Consider the following 15297-nt stretch of genomic DNA (forward strand, 5'->3'; position numbering starts at 1 on the left):
TATTAATATACTTCTTAATTGTATTTCACTATTAATATACTTCTTAACTGTATTTCAGTTCAACAATTACTTTGATAAAATACATATTTTGTTATGTGCAAATGGCTTTAGATACCTATTAGGTCCATAAATTTCCCTGGAAAAGACCCTGATGCTGGGAAAGATGGAGGGCACAAGGAGAAGGGGACGACAGAGGACGAGATGGTTGGACAGTGTTCTCGAAGTTACCAGCATGAGTTTGACCAAATTGCGGGAGGCAGTGGAAGACAGGAGTGCCTGGCGTGCTCTGGTCCAGGGGGTCACGAAGAGTCGGACACGACTAAACGACTAAACAACAACAGGTCCATAAATTACCATATAGCATATATTCAACACACACACAAAAAAGCAACAATTTGTTGTTGACAAAGGACAGCTGGACATCTAAAGGGCCCCATTACCTTCAGCAGCTTAGGGCCTCATCAAACCTAAATCCGGCCCTGCCCAGACCCCAAGGGTCATCTAGTCCAACCCCCTGCAATGCCGAAATCTTTCGAACCCACCACCTTAACATGAAAAATTTGCGCCCTGAGCAATAAGCCTTGGTAGCGACGAAAGCAAAGCCGTCCACACTGGAGGGGGTACCCAATCAGCCACTGCAATAAAACCCCTGCGAGGAGCCTGCTTTGAAAGCGCAACAAATTTGGCCCCCGCCGGTTCCCTTCCTGCCTGGAACGCCGTGAGGTCCCTGCCAGCCCGTGCCGCCCACACTGGCTCAGACGGACTGAGGGTCTGACTCGCGTGTTAGGCCGGTTCCCACGTTCCTGCTGAGGAAGAGGCAAGAAGAGCGCCTCTCCGCCGGAGTCCAACTGCCGTCTCGGAAGCCGAAAGGGACCCCATTCCCTTCTCCTCCCTGAACTCCCAAAGTTTCTGGAAAGTTCTCTCGGCGCTGCCCCCCCCAAGCGCCCCCACCCCTCGCCTCGCCCCCCTCTGGGGTTTTCTTTTTCCCTCCCCCAGCGCCTCCGCGCGTGGCCAGCAGGGGTCGCTGCCCCACAGCTCTGGCGCCTCGGCAAGCGCTGCCAGCGCCAGGCGAGCGGAATGGAGGGCGAGGGCGCAGCAAGAGTGCAGCCAGCGAGCGCCGGGGAGAGAGAGAGAGAGGCGGCGCGTGCGAAGCTACCGCCTCCCTCGCCTGGACCGGCCAGCCTGCCTGCCTTGCCTGCCTGCCTGCCTTGCCTGCCGATCTCTTCGCATCCGCGCGCGCGGAGGCGCTGGCACCACTTCCAGCATGGCTCGCCGGCAGCTGCAGCCGCCTAGGATGGAGAGGGGTCGCCCCAGGGGCCGAGGGGCGCGGCGATGAAGGGAAGGGGCTTCTCCCCGGCGCTCGGGAGCTATTAAAGCCGGACTTAAAACTTCACTCTGGAATGACCCTGGAAGTCTGCCTGGGCAAAGCAGCGGGGAAGTCCTGCTGAAGAAAAAAACAACCAAAACCACACACACACAACAAAAGCCACAGTAAGTTTCCTTTCTTTATCATCATGGGGGTTTGATTTGGGAAGACGGGGGAATTCTGCCTTAGGAAGAGGTTTAAAGAAAAGGGGGAAAAGAAGTAATTCCTGGGAATGGATCTAAGAAGGAGAAAAGCTTGCGTGGACCCGGGATCTTCTCCTTCCCGCGGATTCTAAAGTTTGCTCTGTAGGTAACCTAATTATATTTTGCAAGTTAATCCCTCCGTTCTCACGCTGGCGTCATGGTGGGTTTAAGTGGAAAGGGAAGAAATAAGGATTGATTTGTTTTTTTAAAAAGATCAAGTCTGAAGCTGAAGTGCTAGAATCAGACTATCCTGATGGGGGTGGAGGCAAAGGGGGGTTAATAATAATAATAATAATAATAATAATAATAATAAGCTGGTTTAAAACCAGAAATTAAATGAACTGCAAAGTTTGACTTCTGGGCCCAGTGGACTAAAAAATGAAGCTGTCTGCTTTAAAAAAGAAGAGTTGAGGATTTTAGGATGGTGTTAGTGAGACGTCTGTTGGAGGAGGGAACAAGGCACCCGTTTTCCCCTTGCTGGAATGAGAATGGATGCCTCAATTACCACCGAAAACCTCATGTTTTATATGTATATTGTTCTAGCTTCCATTTTCCAAAGACCTTTCTTAAAATTTATGGATCAAAAGTTTGGTGACTGTTCACTATTTTTATTCATTTATTACACACAAGCACCCCAATTTTCCTATCAAGTAAATAATGAAAACTATGATGGTGCACTTATGATTACAGTCTTATCGTGTGTGTGTGTTGAGGGGGGAGGTGAGTAGAGGAGAAGTAAACAGCGGTGGGAATAAAAAACACTTTCAGCTTCCAAAAAGAGTGATGGGTAACCAGGACAGAAAGTGAAAGGTGAAGAACTTATCTTTATAAAACCCAGGCAACAAGTTTGCCTTTGTCCAAAAGGTGTAAGGCAAAAAGGGCTTCTAGTTTATGTTGACAGAACCTATGAATTTCCTGGGGTATCTTCTTCCTTGCCCTTTATTCCCCCCCCCTCTCAATCATGCTAAAAAAAGAAATCCCTCAAATTCTGGGGGACCCAGTTTGGCTCACCACAAGAGTGATGAGTAACCGTTCTGAAAGACAGGGCATCCAATGGAATAAACACTGCATGGTCCAAAGGGGATTTGTCAATACTAAAAATAAACAGCCCCCGTGAATGTCTTCAACAGGCTCCTGTCCAGTTTCAACAATATTTCAAGAATGATTAACAGGCTGTGTTGGCTCCTTTGTTTTTTAAGCACCAGCTCTGTCCAGGGTCCTGAAGTTAGTGGCGGAGACGCGCTCTTCCTTTCCGTAGCATCTGAGTGTGCATTTCTTGATGAGTTCTGGATTCTCCTGCTTCGCTTTCCAAGGTGGTGTGACTGACATAGGAAGGGATGGGGTGGGGAGAGAGAGAATGGGGATGTGTTTTCCAACACGTATAGCTGATCCTTGGTTTTGGCCTGCGAAACCAGGGCAGGTGGAGCTGCAGATGGAACAGGCAGATCTCATAAGCTTTTGGGAGCTAAAAGGTCAGCCCAGCGAGAAAGCCAGAATGCCTCCATTTTATTCCGAGAGGACAGTGGAGTTTGGCAGGGGGCAGAGGAACTGGGATGTTGAGGTTATTTTGCAATTTCTGGGGAAGTTATGCTGGAGAGTCATTGGTTGAGATGGGAGGGGAGCAAAACAGAGCTGGCTTTTCCCCTGGCAGATTAAGAACGACCTTTGCACCCCTAGGTGGTTCCTTCCTTTACCTTGCTCTCAGCATGCCGCATTTCTTTAGGCAACAGGCTTGACCACGAAGCAGATTTTAAATGCTGGCTTGTGGCAGGAGCCGTGATGTTTTTACATTTGCACATCAAAAGGTTTCACGTTAAGAAATTTTGAGTTTACGTAATTCGTTCAACGTGACTGGTCAAAGATAATGCTATGATTAATATTTACACACATGACACTGAAGTAAAAGGGACGATTAAATGTGCACATGGAAAAGCTGCTCTGCTTTTCTGCCTTACTCTCCCTTCCTTTCTGATGCCTGATATTTAGCAAATTATTAACAAAGTTGAGTGTCTTCTCCTGGAGGATCTAACGAGCATTTGGGTAAAATTACAGGCAGTGCCAGAACAAGCCGACAGTGAGAAAGACCACCCAAGGCACCAAGCAGTGCTGAATTTGCTGAGCAAGTGTGCATATATTTGCACGATCCCTTCTGCTCCTGCTAGCAATGGGGAGCGAAAGAAAGTCAGTGAGGTATAGTCAGTGGTAAGGGATTTGCACCAGGGAAGCCTGGGATTATCGGCACCACGCTCTAACCAGCTGAGCTCAAAGCCACACAATGGCCCCTAGAGCTCACCGGCTTAACATTGGGCCAGTACTCATGCCTATTTTCCATTGGGACTGGCAGAGCGGATGGGAGGGAGGCTCAGCCAGAGTCAACTAAATTTGGTTTTGTCCCCATCTTCCCATCTCTCGAGTTTTACAAAAGCAGCACTGAGGCTACTAAGGAAGAAGAAGCTGACGGGCAGATCCATTCCCTGAACTGACTGCGAGTAACAAGGCAGGCAGGTGACAGCTAGCTGAGGAGAGGCTGAGAAATGTGGGGCAGTGCCCCCCATCCTCCCTAATCGACCAGCCGCTACCGCATAGGGCTCATCACACACACACTCAACCAACCTCATGTGCCAGTTGTGAGGATAAAAGGAAGTGGCGCCCTCTGTCTATGTGGGGGGAGGGTGGGGTATGAGTAATGTAGAATAAATATATATGGGCAGGGGGCAGCTGCCTCTTTTGGGGAATTGGCACTTATTTCCATCTGTATCTCAGCCCTTGCAAAGAGTTTGCCAAGAGCACCAGCAATTTCTGGGTGGGAAGAGTACGGTAAACAAGAGAGCTGATTTCTAAATAGCTGCTTGCTGTTTGGCTATGGCGAGACAAAAATCGTCTCCAGGTGGGGACACTGCCGAAAGAGGTGTTCCTCTTTTTTGTCTTTGAGCCTTCCAGTGACTGATGGGCATGCACGAGCTGGCAGGCTTGTAAATTTGTTTCTGGGCTTGCCACTTTTTGTGCGCTCTGTAAAGCTTAAGAGAAATTAAGGTCCCTGGAAAAGGCTCCCATATGAAATCCCAGAGAACCACTAGATAACTCTGAGCTCAATAGGCCAAATGTTTCCAGTTGAAATAAGGGAGCTCCCTATGTTTTTATGTGATAGAGAAATAAAAATGGTCTCGTGACTGTTAAATGGTAGCTGGCGCCAAACCTTGGCTACTGGAAGTCCATTTGCTTTTAGGAGGGCGCCCCCTCTCATGGTTTGCATGCTACCCATTCAGTCTTTCTGTCTGCAAGCTCAAGGGGAAAATGCCAACCTTTGCTTTTCTCTTTTCATGTTGTGAGTATAGACCCATCCCAGACCTGGTTCACACCTCTACCTGCAAGCCCATCCTGTCAATTTTTTCTGCACTGTGTGAACTGACTCCTGAGGGAGGGAAAGCACTGCATGCTGAGGTGATGATGCAGTAATTCTATTTGTGGTTCCGTATTTCCGCAACGGCCTGTTCGCAGACACAAGTTGCCACTCGACAACGCAGTTAATATACAGTACAGGCTTTTGTGAACCAGTTCCTAGAAGTACTGTTATCCGTATCTGTGAGGTGCAATGGCTGATGAATTGCCCAGGTTTGGGGGCAAACTATCCCACAGCACCTGTGCGGTAGGTCTGCTGTAGAATTCGGGAATGAAATCGTAGCAGAAGTTGACCCGGCTCCTCCGAATTTCTTGAACCAATTGGATACAGTCACCTGTGGAAGGGCTGTAGCTCAGCAGTGGAACACCTGGAAATGCCAGAGACCTTCTGTAGGTGGGACTGGGAATGTCCACTGTCTGGAACCCCAGAGAACTGCTGTCGGTCAATTCCTACAATACTGAACTAGGTGGACTAGCAGTTTGAGTGGATGGAAAGTACTTTCCTATGTACTTGTAGGGGCTGGTGTTTTTTGGGGTGGGAGTATGTGTGTGTTTGCCCTGTGGTGCTCAGCCCCATCTTCAGGATTAATGTGGCCTTGGGGGAAGAGACCATTAACAGGTGAAGCAAATAGATAGGAAAGCTGAGAGGGGGCACCCCCCACTCCATGGCCCCCTTTTTAGATGACTCAAACAAGGAAGCCAAAGACCCGTGCCAAACACCATGTGGTTCTGAAAGTTTTCATGCAAAGTCGGCATCTGTTTCTTTCAGCGGAAGGCAATAGTGAAACATATAGAAAACTAAGGAGGAATCAAATACCAAGTGGCAGATTTGAATTTCCTTCTCCAATTTCTTCTGAATTCCTTGGTCTGCCTTGGGGCCTTGTCCCCCCCCCCCCCCCCCCCGCTGCGTGGCTGTCCGGAGCCTATTAACTCCCTCTTTGTGGTTCTGACTCACTTTGTCACACACCCCAAATGTGCAATTGCAAGCCACCTTGGTGTGGGTTGAGTAATACCAGGGCAAGCAGCAGCCTCTGCCAAATAGTGGACGACCCTTTCGCAGTGAGAAATAACAAGCTGTTTGCCCCCTACTCCAGCCCCACTGCCCCTGTTGCAGCGAATGCCTGTCATGTTGTAAATTTGAGCAATGATCAATGGCGCACTTTTCAACTGAACACATTTCCCGATTCTTTCCTTCCATCCTGAAACTGCAGATGTTATTTAGGAAAAAACGAATCAAGAAACCAACTCTGACATCTAGGAGATGATAAATGATAGGTAAAGAAGTTCAAAGTTATTCTTGGAGGGAGTGATTGGCAAAACCTGGAATGAGTTCTGAATGATGGGCGATCTTTCAGGGCATTGCTGCCAAAATTATGCCCTCGCTACCCATGCAGACTGCTCCTGCTGTTCCATGATGAGCCAGCTTCAAAGCTGTTGTGCAATAACTTTCTGGTACTTTCAGATCAGTGGGGAGAGCGAGTCCGCCCACTGCACTGCCAGCAGCATTCAGTGCCTGAATGTGCTTTACTGTGTTAGGCTACAGGCTGGTGAGCTGTGTTAGAAATTAGCCAGGCGCCAAAGTGCATTTTGCTGCTGGCATGGGTCCATGTGTGGAGATCTCTGGATGCCAGGTGGGCAACTGACATCTCCACCTGTCTGCCCCCTCCAGGTTTCTGAAGCAGGTCAGCAGAAGGGCTTCTTCACTGCATATATAGCCCACCTTTCTCTCCAAGGAGTACATGGTTTACCCTGCTCCTCAGTTAATCCCTACAACGAACCTATGAGGTAGGTTAATAGGCTGTGACTGACTCCAAGGTCACCCAGGACCAGTGAGCTTCATGACCGAGTAGAGATTTGAACCCTCATCTCCCTGGTCCTAGTCCGACACTCTAACCACTATACCACATTGGCATCCTAGAGTGCTTTTGCTATGGGTCAGCTATATAAATTAAGTAAGTAAATAAATATGGGGAAATCAAAATGTCACTTAGAGAAGGATCTGAAGTATTTTCCTTGAAATTTGAATTCGTTGTGGATTGTTTTATTTGATGTCTTAATGTGTTGTAAACCTCTTTGAATTTTTTTCTTTAAAGCATAATAATAATAATAATTTATTTATTATTTATACACCGCCCATCTAGCTGGGTTTCCCCAGCCACTCTGGGCGGCTTCCAACAGAATATTAAAATACAATACTCTATTAAACATTAAAAGCTTCCCTAAACAGGGCTGACTTCAGATGTCTTCTAAAAGTCTGGTAGTTGTTTTTCTCTTTGACATCTGGTGGGAGGGTGTTCCACAGGGTGGGTGCCACTACTGAGAAGGCCCTCTGCCTGGTTCCCTGTAACTTGGCTTCTCGCAGGGAGGGAACCGCCAGAAGACCCTCAGCGCTGGACCTCAGTGTCAGGGCAGAACGATGGGGGTGGAGACGCTCCATCAGGTATACTGGACCGAGTAAAGAAATGATGATAATTCCCACTGCAACAACAAATGGTGCCTAGACATTCCGTTGTGGTGACCGTAACCTAGGTTTAAGGTGCCCTTTGGTGATTAGCTTATAGCATATCTGAGTTTCTAACACTGCTGGTGAGAAGCGGCATGGTGCCTCTCGCCCTAGCCAGCTGCCCTCACCAAGCCTCCGAATTTCTGGCTTTCTGTTGGCCACCTTGAAGGCACACCTAATTATTCCATACTGAAAAGAAAAACAATGGTTTTCAGAAAACCTGTCAATGTGCTTTGTGCCTTCACTCGTACCTGAGGCTGGCGCTTTTGCCATTCCACCCCAGCTACACTCCTGAGGAAGACTGCGAATGCCATGAGGTCTTCTTTCTCTGCTCCCTTGAGGGAATCTGCAGTCAATAATATATTGAGTTTTGTCATTGCTCCTGTAGGTTTTCTTGCTCCCTGGCTCTATGCTTCCAGCACAAGGAGATTTCAAGGGCGAAGTTAGCCAGCTCATTCTGTGGGATCTCCCTCTATTTTAGTCCATTTATTTATAGGCGTATCTGTACACAGCTGACTCAGATGTAGCATCAAGGCGGCTTACAGCAACATGCACGGGTGCAATAAACTGAAAAGCTGCCGTAGAAACAATAGAAAACAGGCATGGAATGGACCGGCTAATCGAGAAAGCTTAAGCAGTTATGCAGAAGACTGTCAGGGTGAGAAGTTTTGCAAAAGATGCCTGGAAGTCAGTAGTGAGGATGTTTGGGGAATCTCTGCTGGGAGAGTGTGCCACATTATGGGACCAACAACAGTCCATGCCTGACTTCTGGCTGAGGCTGGTTGGGCCTCTGAAACACGGGGGACAACTCACTGTGCTCCTCCAGGTGTTCTCGGTGATTGTGTCGATTGCTCAGGCAGGTCCTAAGGTATACTGGACCTCAGTTGTTCAGGGCTGTGTATATTAACACAAGAGCCCTGATCCCGGCCCAGCAGCATATGGGCAGCCAGTGCAGATGTGCCAAAAGTGGTGGCGTGTGCTGTCAGCTGTCTGCCCCCATCAGTAGTCTGGCTGCTGCAGTTTGCATTTTCTAGAGCTTCCAGACTAGGCCCAAGGGGAGCCCCACACGGAACGCATTGCAGTAATCTAGTCTGCAGGTTATTGTGGACTACAGTGACAAATACCGTATTGGCCTGAATATAAGCCACACTTTCCCCCCAAATTCCGACCGTGAAATGTTGAAGTTGTGGCTTATATTGGCGACCTTACAGTATGTAGCCAGGAGCATGGGGCATAGTCCCCTGTCCAAGGGTAGAGAGTGAGGAAGAGGAAAGGCCGCCGGCAATGCAGTGTGGCTCCCCCCCCCCCCAGTCTAGCATGCAGCCAGGAGCAGCAAGGAATAGAGCGGCTTATATTCAGGCATTTCTTCTTTTTTTCTCCCCCCCCCCATCAATTAATAAAGGTGCAGCTTATATTTGGGTACAGCCATATTCAGGCCGATATGGTAATGCAAACACTTTTGTATTATTATTATTATTATTTATTAAATTTGTATATTGCCATTTATCTGTAGAGCTCAGGGCGGTTCACAACCCTAATGCAGGGTCTGTATCAGAGTCTCCCTAAGCACTTAGTAGCTGACAGTTCGAAAGCACCAAGTGCAAGTAGATAAATAGGTACCGCTTCGGTAGGAAGGTAAACGGCGTTTCCGTGCGCTGCTCTGGTTTCGCCAGAAGCGGCTTAGTCATGCTGGCCACATGACCCAGAAAAACTGTCTGTGGACAAACGCCAGCTCCCTCGGCCAGTAAAACGAGATGAGCGCCGCAACCCCAGAGTCAGTCACGACTGGACCTAATGGTCAGGGGACCCTTTGCCCTTTACCTTTCCTGTTTCTTGCATGCATTAATTGCCCTTTGTTAATGCTCCTGTAGAAGGCCCTTGCCTTTTAACAACACGTGTTGCCCTGAAACCTTAATGCAGTGGCGTAGCGTGGGGGGATGCAGGGGAGCCCGGCCGCACCAGGCACAGCATCTGGGGGTTAGGGGGCGCAAATCCACGGGTTAGTCGGTGCAAATTACTTGCCTTGCTCCAGGTGCTGACAACCCACGCTACGCCACTGCCTCAACGGCTTCAACACTGCAGTGGAACGGTCTCCCTCTGGAGTTTGTGGACTCTCCTTCCTTGGAGGTTTCTAAGCAGAGGTTTGGATGGCCACCTGTCATGGATGCTTTAGCCGAGATTCCTGAATCGCAGGGGGTTGGACTAGATTACCCTTGGGGGTCCCTTCCAACTCTATGATTGCTGAGGGAGGTCCTGAACACAGGAGCAAATTCTTTGGAAGCAGATTTGTGGCAAATATGTCCATCGAGGGCTACCAGTCATGTTGGAGGCTATGGTCTGCTTCCATGGTCAGAGGCAGTAATGCCTTTGAACAGCAGTTGCTGGAAAGCACAGCAAGGAAGAGATGCCCTTGTGCTCAGGTCCTCCTTGCCGGTTCCTCATACGCATCTGGTTGGCTACCATGAGAAAAGGATGCTGGACTAGATGGGCCACTGGTCCTGATCCATCAGGGCTCTTCTTCATGTTCTTAAGAGCAGGTTGTGGATTGGGTATGAGATCTTGCACAACCTTTGGTGCCAGCTTTTAATGGAGTGCTCATGAATAGGTGTAATGTATGCTTAGAAAGCCTCTGAGAGCCAGTGTGGTGTAGTGGTTAAGAGCGGTAGGCTTGTAATCTGGTGAGCTGGGTTCGCTTCCCGGCTCCTCCACATGCAGCTGCTGGGTGACCTTGGGCTAGTCGCACTTCTCTGAAGTCTCTCAGCCCCCCTCACCTCACAGAGTGTTTGTTGTGGGGAGGAGACTCCTTCAAGGTAAAGGTAAAGGGACCTTTAGGTCCATGTGGCCGACTCTGGGGTTGTGGCCTTCATCTCGCTTTACTGGCCGAGGGAGCCGGCGTACTGCTTCTGGGTCATGTGGCCAGCATGACTAAGCCGCTTCTGGTGAACCAGAGCAGCGCACGGAAATGCTGTTTACCTTCCCGCTGGAGCGGTACCTATTTATCTACTTGCACTTTGACGTGCTTTTGAACTGCTAGGTTGGCAGGAGCCGGGACCGAGCAACGGGAGCTCACCCCGTCACGGGGATTTGAACTGCCAACCTTCTGATCGGCCAGACCTAGGCTCTGTGGTTTAGACCACAGTGCTACCCACGTCCCTTTGAGACTCCTTAGGGTAGTGATAAAACAGGATATCAAATCCAAACTCTTCTTCTTCTTCTTGAATACTTTATGGCTTTGCTGTTCTCGCCGCCGTTCCTTCTATTCTTGATGCTCATGCAATGAGTGCCATTGCTTAGGAAGTCAGAACAGCACTACCCATGCACAAGAGAGATAGATACAAGTGGCCTTTAAGGAACCCCACGTTTTGCAGAAATACAGAAAACTGTTGAAGCGGGAAGCTGCCCCCCCCCCCGCTAAATAGTCCAGAGAAGACTGTGCATGCTCAGTAGCCAAGGAATGCCGATTGACAGTTGGGGAAAGGGAATGAAAAACTGGAAGGTTGCAGGAATGGAATGATTGGGCTCAGTCGGAAGAGCATGAGACTCTTAAATCTCTGGGTCGTAGGCTTGAGCCCCATGTTGGCCAAAATATTCCTGCATTGCAGCAGGTTGGACTAGATGACCCTTGGGGTTCTCTCCAACTCTACAATTCTATGATTGTCTGGAATCTAGGATCTATGCCACACCATACATTTAAAGTGTTATTATACCACTTCAACAGACACAGAGAGACTCCTCTGTCTGTTAAGGGTGAAGGGAATTGTGAATCTGTGGGGTCTTCACCCATAACGAACTACAGTTTCCACGATTCCCCCTACCTGTTACGGGTGGTATCAGAGAGGATATGGTGTGGATGCAAACAGAAGCACTCTACGCTGCAGCATTTTGTTGCAGGCTTTCCCGTTTCTCTCTCCCTTTTTTCCAGTCTGTCCCCCGGTGCTTTTGCTCGATGCATTTTAAGCGCTACAAATTTAGTGGTTTAAAGGCTTGTGTTTGTGTGTGGGGGCGGCAGAGGGAGGGAAAGAAAATTACAGAGTTTTAAAAACATGATAGGCACCAAAGATAATTTGAGTTCACATTCCTGTGCCTGTTAGGCACAGGGTTCCTCTTGCCTGGAAGTGGAACTGTGTGAGCACCTTTCTCACCTTCTTACCTGGCAAATTGCAGCTGCTGCAATCCCATCTCCCGCTCTGTGCAACTATTAAAAGGTGCAGAACCCCCGTCCAGCTTCGCACCTGCACGCCCAGAAACACCCTCATCTGTAGACAGCACAACAAGAGTTTCAGTGTTTTCTCTTTTTAAAAATATTTTTTTATTATTAGTTGAACATAAGAACAACATATAATCAAATACAAGCAATCAAATACAGTTTTCCCCTGCCCTCCCAAAAAACAGCCACAACTACGTCCAGGTAATTACATTAGTAATATAATCAAATAAAAAAATTATTTCTACAGTTGCTGGTTTAAAAAATATCATTCCACATGCTCCCATGTGTCTTAGGTGGTTTAAATGCATGTTCTTTCTTTGATGCATATGTAATAAAGGAGGACCACGTTTTGTAAAAGTTACGTAATTTCTCATGTTGTTTTCTTTCACGTACCCTTTCTGTTAACTTTTCCATCAAAATTAAATTAAAATAAAATTAAAACCAGTGTTTTCTCAAAGCAGTAATGCTTTCTGGATCGGTCTTTGCCATTTAGCAAACATCCACTCAAGCAAAGGGAAAGAAGCAGACCCTGGATGGAGGAGAGAAGGGAGTATATTGAGAGCAGCTGAATTGGCGTCTGAGTTCCAAGAAAGAGGGTTGGTGGAAGGGAAAAGGACCATGGTGGGGGTGGGAAAAGGTGTTGAGCCTTCTGTCCTGCTGCAGTCTGACAGGTTTCTCCGATTTTATTTTTAAAACGTTTGGGCACCTTTGGCCTTTCAGATTTTGCTGAGCTATAACTCCCAGGATCCTCTGCAAGCATGGCCATTGATGGTGGGAATTGTAGTTCACCAAACGTGGTGGGACAAAGGTTGCTCACACTTGTATTTTTATTTTTTAAAATTTCAAGTCTAGGATTTTGCAAGGCATAAGAGTCATAAGAATTGGGGTGGGGTGGGGGAGACACTTGAAGTCATCTAGTCCAGCCCGACTCAATGCATGTTCAGAAATGCAGGAGGCAGTGCCTTCAGAAAACCACCACCACTTCCTGTTCCCCTGTCAGAGCAGCTCTTACCATCAGGGTGCTTCTCTTAACCATATGTGGAGGACTCCCTTGTCCTGAATGGGTTACTGTGCCCCTGAAGGACCAGGTGCGCAGCCTGGGAGTCATTCTGGACTCACAGCTGTCCATGGAGGCACAGGTCAATTCTGTGTCCAGGGCAGCTGTCTACCAGCTCCATCTGGTACGCAGGATGAGACCCTACCTGCCCATGGACTGTCTTGCAAGAGTGGTGCATGCTCTGGTTATCTCTCGCTTAGACTACTGCAATGTGTGGGGCTACCTTTGAAGGTGACCCGGAAACTACAACTAATCCAGAATGCAGCAGCTAGACTGGTGACTGGGAGCGGCTGCCGAGATCACATAACACTGGTCTTGAAAGACCTACACTGGCTCCCAGTACGTTTCCGAGCACAATTCAAAGTCTTGGTGCTGACCTTTAAAGCCCTAAACGGCCTTGGTCCAGTATGCCTGAAGGAGCGTCTCCACCTCCATCGTTCTGAGGTCCAGCACCGAGGGCCTTCTGGTGGTTCCTTCACTACAAGAAGCCAAGTTACAGGAAACCAGACAGAGGGCCTTCTCAGTAGTGGCACCCGCCCTGTGGAACACCCTCCCATCAGATGTCAAAGAGAAAAATAATTACCAAACTTTTAGAAGATATCTGAAGGCAGCCCTCTTTAGGGACGCTTTTAATGTTTAATTTAGTGTTTTGTTGGAAGCCGCCCAGAGTGGCTGGGGAAACCCAGCCAGATAGGCGGGGTATACCGTATTTTTTGCTCTATAAGACTCACTTTTTCTCTCCTAAAAAGTAAGGGAAAATGTGTGTGCGTCTTATGGAGCGAATGCAGGCTGCGCAGCTATCCCAGAAGCCAGAACAGCAAGAGGGATCACTGCTTTCACTGCGCAGCGATCCTTCTTGCTGTTCTGGCTTCTGAGATTCAGAATATTTTTTTTCTTGTTTTCCTCCTCCAAAAACTAGGTGCGTCTTGTGGTGTGGTGTATCTTATAGAGCGAAAAATACAGTAAATAATAAATTGTTGTTGTTATTGTATAAAGTGTTGTCCAAAATCTCCTCCCCTGTCATTTGCAGCCTTGGTTCTAGACCTGCCTGGAAATGACTCCTAAGGCTTTTTGGGGCATATGCTCACTGGAAGCTTGGCTTTGGGGCAAAATTAGGGCAATTGTGATGTTGTGGTTAGGGGTGTCACATTAAGTCTGCGGAGAGACCCAGCTTCAAGCCCTTCCTTGGCTACGTAGATTGGCAGGTGCCATTGAGCTGGTCACAAGGTGCGACTGTCGGATGAGGACTGGATATACTGTGAAGCTTGCTGGCTGATCTTGGGCTAGGCATCCACACACAAACTCTTGGCTTCACCTGCTTCGCGAGGCTGCCGTGAGGATCAACCGGGCAAATGGGGAGAGCCACCTCGAGGTCCTCAGAGGGAATGTGAGATGGAAATAGGATAAGTAATAACAAACAGAACACAATGTACGGGACCCACAATCGTGACCTCCCGCAGTCTTTAAATAATGAATGGGCAGCCCATCTGCTTTGAAAATTGAGAAAGTGGTGTTGGCCGAGGGGATGTTTAACCCTTTCGCCACTACAGTGGTACCTCGGGTTACATACGCTTCAGGTTACAGACGCTTCAGGTTACAGACTCCGCTAACCCAGAAATATTACCTCGGGTTAAGAACTTTGCTTCAGGATGAGAACAGAAATCGTGCTCCGGCGGCGCAGCAGCAGCAGGAGGCCCCATTAGCTAAAGTGGTGCTTCAGGTTAAGAACAGTTTCAGGTTAAGAACGGACCTCCGGAAGGAATTAAGTACTTAACCTGAGGTACCACTGTACAGGCAGACACTGTGTCCCCAGTCTAAAAACAACTCCTGAAGCGGGTATTAGTTGGGTTACTTCTGTGATGTTAATAGCAGCCCTGGGGATAGGGGTGGGATTTAGATTAGGGAAATGTCAATGGGACAGTTAAGTAGAGGGACGGGCGGATGACTTGTGAACCTCCAACTCCCACCAATCTTGACCATTGGCACTGATGGCTGATGAACCCAATCCTGTATACTTGAAGGAGTGTCTCCACCCCCATTGTTCTGCCCGGACACTGAGGTCCAGCACCGATGGCCTTCTGGAAGTTCCCTCACTGTGAGAAGTGAGGTTACAGGGAACCAGGCAGAGGGCCTTCTAGGTAGTGGTGCCTACCCTGTGGAACGCCCTCCCAGGGCAATAAACAACTATTTTACTTTTAAAAGACAACTGAAGGTGGCCCTGTTTAGGGAAGTTTTTAATGTCTGATGCTGTATTGTTTTTAATATTCAGTTGGAAGCCGCCCAGAGTGGCTGGGGAAACCCAGCCAGATGGGTGGAGTATACATAAATTATTATCATTATCATCATTATCATTATCATTATCATTATCATTACATCTGGAGTGACACAGGGTCTCCCTTCTAGGACTGAAGGGGGCCCTTTTCAATGTTTTGTGTGAGCAGGGATTATTGGTTTTGCTTTGTTCTTATTTTTATCATACATTTTGTGTTTTTTTTAAATATTGCAATTTTATGTTGTGAACTGCCCTGAGATCAACGGATGAAGGGCTGTATACAAGTTTAA

At 48.1% G+C, this 15297-nt stretch overlaps 2 protein-coding genes across 2 annotated transcripts in view; both read left to right on the forward strand.

Annotated features, from left to right (window-relative positions):
- LOC310827694 (uncharacterized protein) overlaps positions 1 to 15297 on the forward strand; it is a 940809-nt gene that overhangs the window by 448730 nt on the left and 476782 nt on the right. The window lies entirely within an intron of this gene.
- Positions 1143 to 15297, forward strand: part of LOC310827663 (sodium channel protein type 5 subunit alpha-like) — a 307589-nt gene continuing 293434 nt past the window's right edge. Inside the window, exon 1 of the mRNA XM_083703903.1 lies at positions 1143 to 1491. The gene's annotated coding sequence lies outside the window, so the exon portion shown is untranslated. The remainder of the gene's footprint in view (positions 1492 to 15297) is intronic.

This window comes from Podarcis gaigeae, assembly GCF_964106915.1.
Source record: "Podarcis gaigeae genome assembly, chromosome: 12".
Classification (NCBI taxonomy): domain Eukaryota; kingdom Metazoa; phylum Chordata; class Lepidosauria; order Squamata; family Lacertidae; genus Podarcis; species Podarcis gaigeae.